The sequence below is a fragment of the Mangifera indica genome, chromosome 7 (genome assembly GCF_011075055.1).
Source record: "Mangifera indica cultivar Alphonso chromosome 7, CATAS_Mindica_2.1, whole genome shotgun sequence".
Taxonomy (NCBI): domain Eukaryota; kingdom Viridiplantae; phylum Streptophyta; class Magnoliopsida; order Sapindales; family Anacardiaceae; genus Mangifera; species Mangifera indica.
The window spans coordinates 3,699,427-3,716,954 of NC_058143.1; positions in this window are offsets into that span (position 1 = coordinate 3,699,427).

Consider the following 17,528-nt stretch of genomic DNA (forward strand, 5'->3'; position numbering starts at 1 on the left):
GATACGTTTGGTTCTAGTTGGCTTCACCATCCTAGGTCTAACTGGATCATATCTATCTAAAAACAATTTTGATCAAATCGCACCATCTTAAGTTCGATTTGGCCAAGTTTATACTTAATTAGTTTGTCGGTGGTGATTATCATCAGTTGCTTTTTTGATTTTTGATTTTTATAATTATTAATTCTAAACTTAATATATATCCAAAGTGGAAATACACTTAATAATGTTTTGAGAGTTAAATAGGTTAACCTTTAGTAAATACCACAATATTGTTAAGGGGTATTTTTTTACTTTATAATAATTGCAACATATAAGTTAACAGATATCACTAAGATATCTAAATAATGTGTGGGAAAATGCCAATGAGATAAACCTCAAGGGAAAAAATTTATTTTTATGATATTTAAATAATAAATTTATATATTAACAAAATCTAAAATTCCATCTAACGTTACAAATGTTGTGTTATCAAATTCAAATAAAAAAGTTTTATATTATTAAATTAGAACTTTATAAGTGTTCAATTTGTTAAATTTATGAATCTAAAAAACTTTAATTCAAATTAAATAAAATAAGAGTAGATGTTGTGACACACCCACTAAATTTATTTGTCTTGAATAATTATATATTATTCAATTTTTTGTTACCTTTCACGAAAAATAATATGCTTTAAAAGCTTTACGTACCTTAAAATCATAATTTTATTTTAATGCAAAGCAAAATCTAAAATTATAACCTCGAGCTAAGATCCAGCACTAAATAAATAAAGTGGATAACTCGTACCACCGCTTTATGTAACAAAGAAACAAAAAGCTCTTAGTGAAAATTTTCCGTGGTTGCTTTAAACAAAGAACGATTTAACTTTGTGTAAAAAAGGCCAAAGGACTATTTCCAATCCAAGTTTTAGTTCAATTTCGAAAATATATTTACAATAGATAAAAAGCTAAACACTCATTCATCCTTAAATTTTCGTTAAAATTACAGTTAAATATAAGAGCAAAATTATCTTTAAACAATAATATTAAAAAATATATAATTTTATCTAACTTTTTTTTTTTCCAGATTTTAAAAATTAGCGTTTTACCCCCATATCTCAACTTTAAAAAGTGATTTTTTTTCTTTAAATCCTTAGTTTTTTATTTTTTACCACTCCCTCCGACCACTGATAGTGGTCGGAGGCCCCGAACTTTGCTGAATGACTCTCCTCATCTATATTTCTAAACAATATTTATTGTTCAGAGCTAGAAGACGAGGGTCGCCATTGACAGAGTGTCATCTAGTCTAGACAACACTTTTCATCCTCGAATGAAAATTGTAGTCCAGAGGTCGTCCTTTGGACGATGACGACTCTTTTATCTTTCGTAAGGTTGTCATTCGTTGGTAGAAGTAGCGGGATTTCAAGTTTGGTATCCTAGGGGGGAAAAGTAAATTTTTTAAAACTTAATCATGAGAAAATTATTAGTTTTTCAAATCAAGAGAAAAAAATGAGATATAATTTTAATTATTTTAATATTACTAGTAAAATAACGATTTTATTTCTTAACTTTGATAGAAATTTATTGGTGTATCTTAATAAATTAAAACTTTAGGGAATATTTAAGTTTTTCTTATATCACAAATATATTTATTTCATTAAAATTTAAGTGAAAAATAATCCTTTAACCATGCCAAAAAATATAACATTACAATTAAGAGGCTTTTGGTTTGAGTAATGTTTTATTACCATATTTGAAGATAGATTACTTAAAAGATTACTGGGTATAAATGATTACTATATTTGATAAAATTCAGTAAGTATAAATAATTATTGTATTTGATTAAAGGTAATAAAAGATTACTAGTAAATTATTTTACTTAAATGTCATTGAATATAATTATTTTTAAATATTTTTATATTATTTGTCATATTAATTAAAAATATATTTATTTTTCTCTCAAAAAATTAATAAATAATAATATAATTATAATAAAATCAAGATTATCTAAGTAATTTTTAAATACCTAAAGTGAAGGTGGTAATCAGATAACCACCTATATTACCTGCCACGTCAGTATTGGTAATAGAAGATTACTGTAATTTTTTATTACTGACAAACCGAACAAGAAAATAAAAGATACATTACCAAGGTAATTTTAAAAGACTATAACTAAACAACCCCTTAGAGTGATATAATAGTAAAAGGAAAAATCTTTTTCTTAATAATAAAATTTTTATATATTGAAGATTATTTTATATACTAATGATAATTAATTATTTTATAATTAAATAATTTTAAATTAAAAATAAAATATTATTTAATTATATATTATTTGTAATTTAGTATTTATAATAAACAGACTTAATCGTGCTCGTAGTTTAAATAATTACATGAAGTGAATGATCTTTCCGTGTGTTTTAAAAAATATTTCCAGAGTGAAATCTTGCTCCTAGTTCAGAAAGAGTACTTTAGCCGTCAATTAGGACTTAAATAATTTGAATGATTTTTCAGATGGCCAAAAGACTTATTGCCACCTAAGATTAGTGAACTTTCCAATTGTCATTGAATAATATTCAAAAACTTAAGTGTCCACTCATCATTCAATTTCTAAGGATATATATAATTTAATTTAAATCATAAGATCAAACCGAATCATTTAATAATTATAGTTTAGTTTATAAAATAGTTTAGTTTGAATTAAAAATTTTTTAAACCATGTTTTTCAATTTAGGTGTTAATTTGAGTAATTTTTAAACTGAACTAAACTGTAAACCATATTTCATATATGTATATTAACAAAAGTTTCTAATAAACAATTAGGTATACAACTTATTTTTTATATTTATTTTACATATTTATATTATATTTTAAAAAAACTATAATTCAATTAATTTTATTACATTATATATATAAAATTTTAAAATGTTCAAACCATAGTAGTAGATTCTTGTATCGAAACTCTAACTTTTCATATCATATATCTGTATTGTATTGACATATTATCATTTTAAAAATTATCACAAATATTCTTAACATTTGAAAATATTTCATAAACACCTATATTGCACCATCATTTTCTCCAAAAAAGTGTATCGATCCATATTGGTAATATGTATCATATCATAGGATACATTTACTGTATCGTATTAGTTCGATACATCTTATAATACGCATAGTTTTGTATCTATATCATATCATATTATAAGATACATATCATGTATGATAGGATATTGATAACTATGATTCAATCAGTAATCTAAATTGAACAAAACTATATTTTTTCAGTTTGGTTTGGATTGATTTGAAATCTAAAATAGTTTGAAAATTTTTTAAATCATTTTTTCAGTTTAGTTTGAAAAAACTCTCAAACCATAGTAAACAAGACCATGCACACCCCTACCAATTTTGTTAAAGTTAAGGATAAAATCGTCATTTTATTGATAATATTAAAAATCTTATAATTTTCTCCCATTTCTCCTTCAAGTTTTGAAAATTGACAATTTCACCCTAACCCCTAGTTTTCCTGTTTTGAAAAGTGACTCTCCCCTCATCCCTAGTGTTTCTTTCTTCCTTCTTCGACCACCATTTTTAGCGACGACAACCATCTAATAAAAGACGAAGATGAGACAAAGAGAAGACAACCATCTCTAGTAGGCAATTCTTCATCGTCGTCAAAGATGTCTCTTCATCTTTGTCCAGAAAGAGACGAAAAGACCAAGATGTCTTTTCATTGATGGAGATAAAGAAATGAAGAATCGTCTGCCAGAGATGGTTGTTCACTTTGTCTCATCTTTGTCTTCTTTTAGATGGTCACTGGAGAGGGATGAAAGAAACCCTAGGGACATTAGGGGGGGGGGGGGAGTCACTTTTCAGAACTAAAAAAGTCCAGATTGAGTGAAATTGTTAGTTTTCAAAACCTGAGGGTGAATGGGAGAAAATAATAATTTTTTTAATATTACTAGTAAAACTGATAATTTCATCTTAGCCTCAACTTTTCCAGTTTTGAAAAGTGACTCTCATCCTTAATTCTTAGTTTCTTTCTTCCTTCACCACCATTTTTGCCAACGATAACCGTCTAACAAAAGACGAAAATGAGACAGAGAGACAACGACCATCTTCAGTAGGCAATTATTCATCGTTGACAAAGATGTCCTTTTACCTTCATCTAGGACGAGACGAAGAGACCAAAATGTCTATTCATTGATGGAGATGAAAAAATGAAGAATCGTTCACCAGAGATGGTTATCATCTCTTTGTCTCATCTTTGTCTTCTATTAGATGGTTGTCATTGTCAAAGATGGTCATTGGAGAGGGATGAAAGAAACTCTTAGGACATGGGGGCAAAAATCACTTTTTAAAAATGGAAAGTTGAGACTGAGGTGAAATTGTCAGTTTTCAAAACAAAGGGGTGAATGAAAGAAAATTATAATTTTTTTAATATTAATGATAAAATAATGGTTTAACCCTTAACTCTAATAAAAAATTATAATAGAAATTTTATGATGGGTGAGACTTTGACTTTTTGGAAGTTATCTGGTGGGTGTTTGAAATTTCACTAAACCTTGGTCAAATTTACTCTTGTTTTTTTTAATTGAGGTCAAATGTTATTTTCCACACAACCTTAAATTATATAACTATTTTCGGTTTTCAAATTTGAAATTTTGTTGTAAATTACTATGTTACATTTTGTGGTGAAATTACAAAATTACCTTTAATATTGAATATTATAATTACATTATACTCTTATGAGTAATGTTTTGTAAATTTATAATGAGTATCAATTTAAATACTAATGATGATATTTCATTATATGATCGGGTGTTTTCTATCTTTAATTCAAAAACATTTATTGATATAGTGATACATAATTATTAATATATAAATTAATACTCGTTATAAATACACATGACATTACTCTTTCATGATTTTTTTTTTCTTTTTATTTTTTTAATTTTTTCTTCTCCTCACTAGCTTCTCTCGTTTTTTTGCCACCACAATAGATTCTAACCACCATTGATTGGAGAAGAAATAAAAAGAACTTTAACTAGTTAGATCCATTGGAAGAAGACGATGAGATGCAATCACATCAATTGCCATCAACCACCACATCTTTGTCTCCATTATCTTAGTCACTATTACCATCATCACCACATCATCATTTTGTCTTTTTTGCAAAGAACCTTTGTTTAAGCAAAAACTAACACTTTAAAAGCCTTGGTCTAAAGGCCAATTGGCTCCTATAAGTTCTTTTTCTTTGTTAGATTAGAAATTAACAACCGTGACCAATGACTAACAATTAAGATTAGTAATTGACAAAACAAAACCTCAATCTCGATAAATCTCCATTCAACCATACATAGTAGAAACGTGCATAACATGTTTATACTGATCAAACATACAAAGTAGTTTAAAAATTATTATACAAATTTAACAATAAAAATAACATCGAATAAAAAACATCCCCTCATGTACTAGCTTAGTTGACTTGTCTTTCATAACCATTGCTCACTTGTTACTTATAAAACATAGAAGAAAAGAATAAGTGTTAAACACTTGGTTAGTTGGTGACCAACTAGGTACCTTCTCTTTATTTTTCTTAACATTTCCTTTATCTTTTAGGTTTACATGTCTTATTTCTTAACTTTGTCATATAGAATATTTAGTGTTATCCTTAACCATGATGACATGAGAGACAATGTACTCCGAAAAACATTTTAAAACTTATGAAAACATTTCATTAAAAATATTTCTAAAATTTGTATCTATATATGTTTATCGAACTAGGGTGAAATAGGGATTTTGTACTCTAGCCATGTGATCTAACATAAATTGATGTGATCTCTCTCTTCATGCACACAATGCACAGCCTAATTTGAGCACATCTACAGGATTGCAAATATAACTCTCACTCTACTACAAGAGTCTCCTATTATGGGCATGTGCATGAAAAAACTCATGGTTGCCTCACAATAACCTTAATGAGAATATACTAAAATACTCTTGAGAAAACATATTTTTTAGAGTTCACAAAACTTTTATAACTCATGGGATCGAGTCCCGTATGCATGCAGACAACTCTAGAAACAAGTCCCTCAAAAAACTCAAATGCTCTATTACACTTTTGGTAAAACATGCTTATGCAAACGACCTTACTTACCATATGATTAAAAACTGGGTATGCTTACATGCAAGCATAACTATATTCAAGCCAATATTACTCATATCTTATAGCTTGCACTATGCTTTCACATCATTCATAAACATGCTTAAGCCACCATTTCTTACTTACTGCTTATATACTTGTTTCTTATGCCTTATATCACGCAGAACTTTAGACACAATTCTTATTTAATCACAGTTCATGGCGTCCCATTATTCTTCAAAATAGGCCTCTTAGTCTAGGAACGACCTTTTCACTTCTTTAGAAATGTACTCCTGTTGCGAAACAACTCACATGAAACAGGTGTTCTCGTCTTAGAACAATTGTTCCTCTTATTCGATTCACATTTTTCAAGAAAACAAGGGGTAGTGGAACTCTCTTTCACATAAGCTTAGTATAGGGACCTTTGTCAGGTTAGAACTGAAGTATCCTGCTCGCAAAACTTGTTTAAAAAATTGCAAATTAGTTGTGATGATAAGGTGATAACTTGGTGTCTCTTATGATTATCTTTGGTAATTCTTACTTTTGAGGGGGAAAGAAATACAAGTTTGAATTTAAAAAATGTGTATAATAGTCCTAAAACGAGAGATCTAATGGTTGTTTTATTTTTTTTTTAAACATTTTTTTTTTTTGTTTCTTTAAGCTTTCTCTACTTAGCTCAACAGTATGTCATAACTGCATCTAGTTTAACAATTAACGACTCAAATCTTAAGGAAAAAAACAAAAAACAAAAAACAAAAAACAAAATGCTTTTACTGAATGTTATTAGATTTATTACTTCGAAAAATTAAAGAAGATTGTAACGTTTAAAATTAACAGAAGGTCCAGCCTTATCATTCGAAAAGTAGAATTATTATTATTAAAATCTTAAATAAAGAACAAAAAGCTCCTACTGAATAGTGGTAGTTATTACTTTGAGTTATAACATTATTTATACAAAGAAAACGATTTTAGACCATACAATGAGGCCACAGAATCAATTATGTCAGAAGATCCAGCCTTCTCTCCAGATAAAGAGAACTCTCACCATCTTGTTTTATCATTATACAAAGCTTTAATAAAGATATAAAAGGCTTCTTACTAGTGATTTTTTTCAGTTTTCACTTTGAGTAAGCAAATAAAATTGATTCAGTTTTCACTTTAACTAATTAAAGCAAATAAAATTTGACCACACAAAATCACTTATAAAATAATTAGTTAATACACAATTTCTGCAAACCATTAATAGAGTCCAATCATAATTTCAATGGTAATTGATGTGATTAAGGGTTTGAGACTGCTATAAGTTATCTCGTAAGTGTTTTAATTTATTTTAATTAAAAATAAGGATTCAAATAATTTATATTTAAATTGGTAAAAAAAATAGTTATATTTTAAAGGTATAAATGATATTTAAACTAATAAAAATATTTATTGATTATTAAAATTAATACTTAAATTTTGAGAAAAACGAAAAAAGAAAAATACCATTTTTAAAATTTGAGGATAACAAAGCGTCATCATTAAGGAAAAAAAAAGTGAAAAATATAATTAATTAATACACAATTCTAGAGGGAGAGCAAATTGAATCACTTTGGAACAAGAAATGCAATAAAAACAATTACAACGACATAATGCACGGAAAGCAAGAAAAGGCAAAATCTAATATGGATGGCAATGATACCATACCTTTTATTGTTTTTAAAATGATGGAAAATTAAACTAAAAGAGACTTTAAGAATGATGGTAAAGCTAATTTTAAAATAGAACTTGAAGGGAATATCAACTTTTCTGGTGTAGAGACCATCAAGCAAGAATAACGTTTTTGGGGTTAGAATTGGCATATTAAATAACAAACCATCAAACTATATATATTTATTTAGGATATTTAAAGTAAATATATATAAATTATTAGATAATAAAATGGTTTAAGTGAAAATAAATATATGATAATACTTTTGAAATAAAATAACAATATTGCAGTGTTAAATTAAATATCACATCAATCTATATACTAAATTTTATGTTTTAAAATAAGAAGATTTTATTAATAGGCCAAAAAGTTATTGTTTATACGAATTTAAGCTGAAAAAATGTGTTTAAGCTAAAAATTTGTTTAAACCTACTATGACAACCACCATTGGTGACTGTCAACTGTCAAAGACTTTGATTTCTAGCGAAAACAAGAAAGAAAACACAAATAAATGGTTGGAGAGGTAAGAGTTTATTGTTTTTGTTCTTTGTTGATTTTCGTTTTGGTTTGGTTTGATTATGTTGTGTGATTTTGATGTTGATGGATGGTGAAACCATTTAGGGGGCATTTGGTTTGGGTAATATTTTATTACCAAAATAAAAAGATTACCTTGAAGATAAATTACTTAGAAGATTACTGGGTATAAATGATTACTATGTTTGATGAAATTTGATAGGTATAAATAATTATTGTGTTTGGTTAAAAGTAATAAAAGATTACTAGTAAATTATTTTACTTAAATGCCCTTGAATATAATTATTTTTAAATATTTTTTATATTATTTGTCATATTAATTAAAAATAAATTTATTTTTATCTCAAAAAATTAATAAATAATAATATAATTATAATAAAATCAAGATTACTTTGGTAATCTTTAAATACCTAAGGTGAAGGTAGTAATCAGATTACTACCTATATTACCTGTCACGTCAGCATTAGTAATAGAAGATTACTGTAATATTTTATTACAGATAAACCAAACAAGGGAATAAAAGATAGATTACCAAGGTAATCTTTAAAAACCTAAACCTAAACCAAACGCCCCCTTACAGTAATCTTCTATTACTAATGCTGATGTGACAGGTAATATAGGTGGTACTCTGATTACCACCTTCACCTTATATATTTAAAGATTACCAAGGTAATCTTGATTTTATTATAATTATATTATTATTTATTAATTTTTTGAGATAAAAATAAATTTATTTTTAATTAATATGACAAATAATATAAAAAATATTTAAAAATAATTATATTCAAGGACATTTAAGTAAAATAATTTACTAGTAATCTTTTATTACTTTTAACCAAACACAATAATTATTTATATCTGTCAAATTTTATCAAACATAGTAATCATTTATACCCAGTAATATTCTAAGTAATTTATCTTCAAGGTAATCTTTCTATTTTGATAATAAAACATTACCCAAACCAAACGCCCCCTAATATTTTATTACTGACAAACCAAACAAGAGAATAAAAGATAGATTACCAAGGTAATCTTCAATAACTTGAACCAAACACCCCCTTAAGGTTTTATGACACTCTTCACCGAATACATATCCCTACACAAAATATAACTCGAAGAGATATGTATTTCTTGCTTTCTTAAATCATACAATAGAAATATAACATGATAATTAAAACTTAAACATAAATGCATGCAAAAATGTGTAACTTAAAATAACTGAAATATCTCAATTTATTAAACCATAACCTAATTGCCTGAAAACACAATCCTTTTAAGTATAGTGCATAAAACATCCATGCAGGTCGATAGGAATAATATAACGCATAAATATAAAATAAATTAAAATAATTGTTTTGCCCTTTGCCTTCATGCAACTATATCGGTTGGACCACTAGTTCCCCCATATGTTGTGCTACTCACCTCTACCACAAAACCAAAAGAAAAGGAACACATGAGTGAAAAAAAAAAAACTTAGTAAGGAGGTAATTGACACCTTAGACAAAACATAAAACTAAAACTAATGTTTCACTAGTGAATCTCAATATGGACATAACTTGGTATCCTCGCACTCTAAATATAGTCCATTCACAAAGACTACTAAGGTTTAAGCTGATTTTAGTATATCTAATGTCCTAGTGTAAACAATTGACACCTTGCGTGTTAATTAGTTGTTGTGCCTTATGCACATACCAATTCGAGCATTAGACTAACTAACTATGAAACCTAGGTTATATGAGGAAACTGGTCATTGCCCATCCCTTACCGCATACATAAAATGACATGACTATTATTCGGAGGGCCTTTACCATAGACACGTATGTGATGTATCTTGTTGATCATATGAGAAATTAACTAAAGTGTCATTACCCTTTATTATTCACACTTAAACTTAATTGAACTATGTGATTAATACGTCTTGGTGTCAAGTGTATGATGTACTCATGAGTTTTTATCTCTCATATACCCTATCGTTTTCACAAACCTCACCAAAAGTGAAAAATAGTCCATCTCTCATCATATAATTAATTAATACACAATTCTAGCCACCCACTAATTTAAGCAGTTGAGGGAGAGGTAAATGCTTCTGGAAAAACTCTGAGCAAATTAAATCACTTTAGAACAAGAAATGCAATAAAAACAATTACAATGACATAATGCATGGAAAGCAAGTAAAGGCAAAATCTAATATGGATGGCAATGATACCATACCTTTTATTATTTTAAAAGTGATGGAAAATTAAACTAAAAGGGACTTTAAGAATGACGGTAAAGTTAATTTTAAAATAGAACTTGAATGGAATATCGACTTTTCTGGTTTAGAGACTATCAAGCAAGAATAACGTTTATTGGGTTAGTATTAGCATATTAAATAACCTATAATAATTTTATGTATATTTATTTAGGATATATAAATATATATATTTATGTGGATTATTACTTGATTAAATTATTGTAAATTTAAAAAAATACTATTTAATTACATAATATATATATATATATATATATATATATATATATATATATATATATATATATATATATATATATATATATATATATATATATATGTACACACACGCCTAAAATAAATAATATAGTATTGTTGAATAATAAAAAGGCCTAAGTGAAAATGAATGCACTATAATACTTTTGAAATAAAAATAACAATCATTGTAGTGTTAAATCAACTACCACATCAATCTATATACTAATTTTTATATTTTAAAATAAGAGAAAATTTGATTAATAGGCCAAAAAGTTATCGTTTATACAAATTTAAGCTGAAAAAATTTGTTTAAACCTTTCTAAGTATTTCGCCAATCATTTATCAATTATCCTTCAGTAGAGCTTTTTCCCAAATTGCAAAACCAAAAAAGCATACGCCAACGGGTTATAGTAGTATGCCAAAAACACACACACCAAAACACACTTACCTATTATAAGAACCATTATCAGCGACTATCCAAGACTCTAATTTCTAGTGGAAACAAGAAAGAAAACACAAACAAATGATCGGAAAGGTAAGCTATTGGTTATAAAGTATGTGCTTTTAGAAGGGTTTTGGTTGTGTTTGGATGTGTGGAAAACGCAAGAGACTTCAGATAAGAATTTTAGAAACTTTAGAATTTCAATGACACGCCCGTATGCTTTAGGAATATCTGTCTGTGTAAGATTGGGTACATGGAGATATAAAATTGGGCATGGACAAACGCCCGTATGGTATGGGACACATGACTATATGTCCTACACCAAGGATACACTCTCATTTGTTTTTGTCACGGGTCATGTAGATGAGGTAACACACGCCTATGCATAAAAGATATACACTTATGTACTTTTAGGGAAACTTGAAAGTGTAATATCTAGAAATGGATTTAGAATGTATGAGGTTTTTTCATGAATATACGGATTAGAGAAATGACAAATTTACCTTGTGAGGGGCATTGAGAGGAAGGCTAATGACAAAACTCTAATGAGAATTATTGGTTATAAGAATTAATAAAGGCGTGCTTGACTATATGGATAATGACACGTACCTGTCAGGATCCTATTTAGATTGGAAAGTTTGTTATGATGTACAACAATGTTATAAGCCATCAAATTGTGTGTAAAATCGCAGTGAAAACAATGGGGCTAATAAATCAATGTAATTCCATACTGATGACAAGTATTATAACATTTAGGATACGTTTATGAAGACGAAAGATGTTTAAGAACCCACTTTATGAGTAATATTTTCTCAATAGCCTAAGTCTAGCTGACATATGCATAATTTGCACATAAGGATGACATTCAGGATGCCATAAGCTTTCACTTGATATTTGGGATGTCAATGTACATTGTAAAGGTTAGTCATTCAGGATAACACCTTGTCATTACAACATGGGCATCTAAAATGTTGGAGAATACATCTATGAACTTCCATAGGAAGGAAATAACACTACTACATGTATTACTTTTGTTATTTATTGAGTGTAAATCCACTCATGTCGGTTTTGTGTGATTTTGCAAGTAAGGTTCTGGAGCAGTAGGCTAGTAGTGAAGATACTAGTGGTACAAGTTGTTTTGGCTCATGAGGGTAGAAGACCTGAATGTTTTTCATCATTATTCATAAATCATTCATTACACTTTTATGAATTCTTTATATGTATTACTGCATGTGGATTTGACTATTATTGGTTTGGATTGATTTGTAGGAACTCTGACTTATATTTAGATGCTTTCATTCATATTATCCAGATAATGTGTGAATTATGGCATTTCATTCTAGTATACTCTTGTGATTCGTGTAAATGTTGCTCTTGACCACAAACAAATAATGTTGTTATATCTTCAATGTAAACATAACTACTGCCAACTCTAGGTCGTGCTTCAGGTATCGAGTCTTATAATCTTTCAATTGTTAAAAGGCATATGCTATAATTTGATCTCTCTACATTAACACTGCCCCCAATCCTTAATGTGAGACATATATGAAAATGTCATACTCTTCACCTTTATTGGCAAAGTTAAAATATGAGTTCATATCAATCTTGACTTTAACTCCTAAAAGCCCTACTCACAAACATTAAACCATTTGAAAGGAATATCCCTACGAGTCAACTCTATTGGTGGTCATGTTAACTCAACAAAACCTTTTATGAACCACTTAAGTACCCTGCCAACCCAAGGAAACTCCTTACTTTTTTGTTGTTTTAGACCTTTGTCACTCTAATGCAACCTCTATTTTGTTAAGGTTTACCGAGATAACATCTATTAAGACCATATGACTAAGAAATGTCACATTGTCTAGCTAGAACTTACACTTGAAAAACTTAGAATACAATTGTTTTTTTCTCAACCTTGTAGCACAAACTTTAGGTGTTGTGCATGTTTCTCTCAAGTTTTGGAATACACTAAAATATCATCAATGAAAACTAAAATAAACTTGTTTAGGCAATCCTAGAATGTCATGTTCATAAGGTCTTGGGCATAACTGTTGTGCATTTGTTAACCCAAAGTGCATAACTACTAACTTATAATACCCATACCTTGTTTTGAAAGCAGTCTTTGGTATAGTTTGCTTGACAACTTGAACTTAATGATATTTTGACCTACTGTGCATTTTTAGAAAAATGAACCTATTATGCATTTGTTAACCCAAAAGTGCATAACTACTAACTTATAATACCTATACCTTGTTTTGAAAGTAATCTTGGGTATATCTTGCTTGACAACCTGAACCTAATGATATCTTGGCCTTAGGTTAATCTTAGAAAATATTGAGGCACCCTTAAGTTGATCAAACAAATCATCTATCTATAAGAAAATGGTACTTATTCTTTATTGTTACTTTATTCAACTCTTAGTAGTCAATACATATCTTTATCGATCTATCTTTCTTTTTGACAAATAGGATCAATGCACCCCATGACGAGTGATTCGATTTGATGAAGCCACAATCTAACAACTCTTGTAACTGTTTCTTTAACTTCTATAGTTCGGTTAGGGCCATTATGTATGGTGGCTTTGAGATTGGTATTGTCTTTGGGGATAACTCAATGTTAAACTTTATCTCTTTCTCTAGTGCCAACCTTGTAAGACTATTAGAGAACACATATAGAAACTTTTACATTACTAGAGTATCTTTCGCACCAGGGACCACCTCATCTAATTTGCTTACTATATGCACCAAGTATCTTATGCACCATTTACTTAACATTTTTTTGGCCTTTACACTACTAATTATCATACTAAGAACTTGACCTTCTTCAAAGGTGAACTTCTCACCATCATCTAAGCTAAACCAAACCTTTTTCTTTCTACAGTCAATCTCTACCTCATACTTGCTCAAGAAATTCATGTTGAGTATCAAATCAGAATCTTATATGTATATCATTATCAAGTCTATAGCCAACTTTTAGCCTCTTAGAGAAATTGTCTCTCTTATCAAAATGTGACTGTTATTGACCTTATCTGTATTAGACATCTTTATATAGATTTGTGAGACTAGTGTGGGCTCTAGCTCTATCTTCTCTATTATGCCACTTGCAACCAAATAATGTAAAGCTTTAGAGTCAATTAAAGTATACAATAGATAGGAATGAAAGATTAATTGACCCATCACAACTGATGGGTTGGCATCAACCTGGGTCTGAATGGTTACAAATTCTCTACCTGGTCCTTGCCCAATTTTCTAATCTATAGGGGTTAGTGTTATTGTTATGGTGTACTCTTTGGCAAAGTAATCAAGCTACTTATACTTGTAGCACACCTTTTGAATGGTTAAACACTTATCGACATCTTTTCACTTATATATATGATAAGCAAGAGGATGATCACACCTTGACTGATCTTTTCTCCTCTATTTCTTACCTTTTTAGTTCTTCTTATTACTCTTGGATTGGAAGACCCTTTTGCCTCTAAAGTCCATATTACAACCATCATGACTGCCACCATTTTGGCTACCTTCTGACAGTGTTTGATATTGTCTTTGGGTTAAGGCTACTAGTATGGGTTGATCTAATACACCCCTTTCTCTAACCATCTTCTATTTTATAGCCTTTGACCTATACACCCTACTTCAGGCCTCTTAATAGGATTTGGGGGTATAGTCTCCTGTCATGATATCCTTAGCTATATCTAATATAAGCTTTCTAAGAAAAACCTCAGTCTTACCTATAATTATGCTTACCAATCCTGGGGCATACTTAGCTAAGGCATTCAACTTGGTAAAGAACTTTTTCACTAACATATTTCCTTACTTTAGGTTAATGAACACCTGAGCCCTAATAAAGAAAAATGTTTGTTGATAGGTACTCTTTTTCAAATGCCTATTTGAAATCAGTCTAACTTATCTCTATAGCTTGATGGGTCTTCATAACATTTGCCACCAAATCTTGGTGTCACCTTTTAGTAAGAAACTAACATACTGAATATTTTCTATGTTTATCATAATAAATAACCTCATGACATCCTTCACTATCTCTAGCCACTCTTCAACTGGTACTACTCTTAAAATTGAGTTGCCCTTGAACTTGGGCAATTGATATCTGCCTACCAAATTGTAGATAAGGTGAAGCTACCCTATGCTACGACCTGCCACTACAACTCTCGATGCTTCCTCACCTACTTTATCTTACTAGAGTGGTAACTTAACCATTAAGGGTTTCTCAATCACAAGTAAAGCTTGAATTAGATGCCCAACACTTTTAGATACCTTTATATTTTCATATATCTACTTGATCACTGCATTATCTACTGATGATGAATCTAACACATCATAGGCTTATTCCTAAGCCTCTGTTTGGATCTTCTCCCAGTTTGAGACCTTTGAACATCTTTAATTAACCTCCTAGATCTCCTCATCCTAAAATAAAACCATAACTTAAGCAAATTTACTATTTAACTTAATACAAGTTTAAAATACTTACGACGATAGGCATGCAAGAATGGTTGTTATTGCATAAGAGGCTACTTCCTTTAACTTATGCACTTTTTAAACATACTAAGACTTAATACCTTTTTGAGTTTCAAAATCATGCTCGATACCATAAATATAATACTCATTATCGAATATATACCCCTATATAAAATATGACTTGAAGAGATGTGCACTTCTTGCTTTTTTAAATTATACAACAAAAATATAACACGATAATTAAAACTTAAACTTAAATGTGTGCAAACAAATGTAACTGAAATACCTCAATTTATTAAACAATAACCCAAGTGTCTGAAAACTCAATCCTTATAAATATAGTGCATAAAACATCTATGTAGATCAATAAGAATAATATAACACATAAATATCAAAAAAATTGAAAAATGACTATTTTGCCTCTTGCCTTCATGCAACCACATTAGTTGGATTGCTAGCCCTCTTGCATGCCCTACTATTTACCTCTACCTATAAAACCACAAAAAAAAAGCAAGAGTGAAAAAGCACTCAGTAAGTAGATAATCTTTCGACACCTTGCACAAAACATAAAACTAAAGTTGACACTTCACTAGTGAATCTCGATATGGAAATAACTTAGCGCCCTCATGCCTTAAACATAGTCCATTCACATAAACTACTAAGGTTTAATCTGATCTTGACATATCTTATGCCCTAGTGAAAGCAATTGACATCTTGTGTATCTACTAATTATTATGCCTTGTGCATATGTCGATTGGAATATTGGGCTAATTAACTATGATACCTTTGTCACATGAGAAAACTTTTCACAATCATTCTTTTAACACAAACACATAGCTACAAAGCTACTATTATAAAACCATCCTTGGATGACCCCTACCATAGACACGTATATGATGCATCCCACTAATCGCGTGAGGAAGTAATTGAAGTGCCATTATCTTTTGCCATGCAAACCTGAACTGAATTGAACTATATGGCTAATGCATGTTGGAATCGAGTGCATGCCACATCTCATGGGTATTCATCTCTCATATAACCCTACTACTTTCATATACAGGGTTACTGATACACATAACTAGTGGTTATCTAGGTGTACATCACTTTTATTAACTTTTCCTATTTTTGACCTGGATTGGACTCGATTAGGATCTATGTCTTCTTCCATACAGTTGAACACATTTTCTCTAACTAACAATCTTATCTTGCCTTGCTATGACCTTTCTATCCTTTTTTCTTTTTGTCCTCCTCCTTACATAAATACCTTTTTCCTCTTCTTAATGTATACACAAATGTCTTTCTACCTTGCACCTTCATATTTCTCTAATTATACACACAAGCATGTCATGCCACCTGTACACCTTTGTCCCTAATAATACTACTACACAGGTGTATTTATTTTTCAACACAACGTCCATTTTTAGGAAAACCATACATGAGCGTGTGTCCTATTCCACATGACCTTTATGCTTTTCTTTAAGATAAACACATTGTTGGCTTAATTTCCTTTTTCATGTAAAGGATACGTAGACATGTGGCTTATCTTACACGATTATGTATCGCGATTTGAAAATTGTTTTTGTCTAACTTCTATAATCCAAACGCATACATAGGTTTCAAAACATATTTCTATACGTCCTCATTCTCTTGTCTAAACTACGAACATACAAGCATGCTTAAAATATCAAATCAAAACCTTCATTATCTTCGAAATATGATTTCATCCTAATTAGCTTGACTGTAAAATTTACATATTAATTTAGCCATTTTTATACACATTCC